The sequence below is a fragment of the Microtus ochrogaster genome, linkage group LG2 (assembly GCF_000317375.1).
Source record: "Microtus ochrogaster isolate Prairie Vole_2 linkage group LG2, MicOch1.0, whole genome shotgun sequence".
NCBI lineage: Eukaryota > Metazoa > Chordata > Mammalia > Rodentia > Cricetidae > Microtus > Microtus ochrogaster.
The window spans coordinates 36,000,487-36,002,295 of NC_022028.1; positions in this window are offsets into that span (position 1 = coordinate 36,000,487).

Consider the following 1,809-nt stretch of genomic DNA (forward strand, 5'->3'; position numbering starts at 1 on the left):
CTGCAGCTCCTTCTATAGTACTGCAACACGTCTGTGTCCTATACAGTTATGACCACTGGTGTTCCTTTCCTTGTGTCAAGGACAGCACACTACATCCACAGCTGCAGGGTCCTCACGTACTCAACGTGCAGAGTGAGTCTAACCGCTCGAGTGGGGAGAGACCCAAGCCTCCATTCATTCACTTGCCACATCTTGGAAAGTTTCCTAAAGCAGGCGCTATTTGATTCTTCTTAACTGATGGCAAGAAGTTCATGTCTGCCAGGCGGTGGTGGCTCAGGCCTTTAATCCCAGCATTCGGGAAGCAGAGGCAGGCGGATCTCTGAATCTGAGGACAGCCTGGTCTACAGAGCGAGTTCCAGGACAGACAGAGCTGTTACATGGAGAAACCCCACCTTAAAAAAAAAGAACTGGCAAACAAAAAATTCCACGTCTAAGTGACTGTAACTGTTATTTATTTGTTGTAAAGGACAGGGTTTTGTTAAGCAGCCCAGGCTGGCCTCACTCAGCACGCCTGCCTCTGCCTCTTGGGGTGTTACAAGCATGCTGTACTATGTCTGGTTTGAGTCCTAAGTTATTTCATTTGCACTTTATTGATTTCTGTTCAGGCGGTTTATCTTTCATCTATTTATTTATTTATTTTGGCTTTTCGAGACAGAGTTTCTCTGTGTAGCCTTGAAGTCACTTTGTAGACCAGGCTGGCCTCCAACTCATAGGCTGCCTCTGACTCCCAAGTCCTGGAGATTAAAGGCATGTGCCTCCACCACCTGGTCGTTCTTTATTTTTTTGAGGCAGGGTTTCATCATATTGCACAGCTGACCTTGGCCTCATGGTCTTCGTGTCTCTCCTCAGTGCTGATATCACAGGCTTGTGCTGCCAGGCCTGGGTACTCCTTGTCTTTTTTCAATTTTGTAATCACAAGTAACACTGTAATGAATACTCTTGTATGTCAAGCACACCTGTGGGATAAATACCCGGCTATGGAATTTTTGTGTCGATGAGAATGTGTGAGCTGGAATTCGGTTACTATATCCTATAAAAAAATTATGTCAGTACCTGCAGAGGCCAGAAGAGAGCATCAGACTCACCCTCTGGAGCCCCCTGGAGCCCCCTGGAGTCCCCTGGAGCTAGCGTTGTGGGCAGTTGTGAGCCACTCCAAGTGGGTGTTAGAAACTGAACTTGGTAGAGCTATCCTCAGCCTCAAACTCACAGACATCTTGCCCACCTCTGCCTCCTAGGTACTGGGATCAGGGTGCATGCCGTCACACCAGGCTCGTTACGCGTTCTTTGAGGAAACAGTAAACAAGGATGATTGCTTTTCACAGATAAGGGCTATGGGGTTGAAAAACACCACAAAAGAGTGTTTGCTCTCCCGGATTCTGGCCTTCAGGATTTTCTACTCTAGCCAGGGCTTTGTTGCATCAGGAGCGCTGTGTGGACAAATCAGTTTAGCAATCAATTTCCCACCACGGCCCTAAGGGGAAGCAGTGCCCAAGAGATGAAGCAACGGGAAAGCCAGAATACACATTTCTTCTGGCACTTTCCACAGAGAGGGGATAAACAGGGCCTTTCTCATCTATGCTGTGGTCGTCCCTTGTTTTCTGTGTGTCCTGAGAGGTTGAAATGTAATCCCGAGTCCTTCCATTCTTTTTAAAGGAAGAGCGACTCAACGGAGCGGCTTCGGAACACCGTGGCAGCGTTCGCTGTTTCTTATTAAAGCCATTTAGTTTCCGGAGCCCCTTGGACATATTCCCGGCTACCAGAAACAGCCCCTTGATGAGAACACTAGAAATGCAAAAAAAAAAAAAAAAA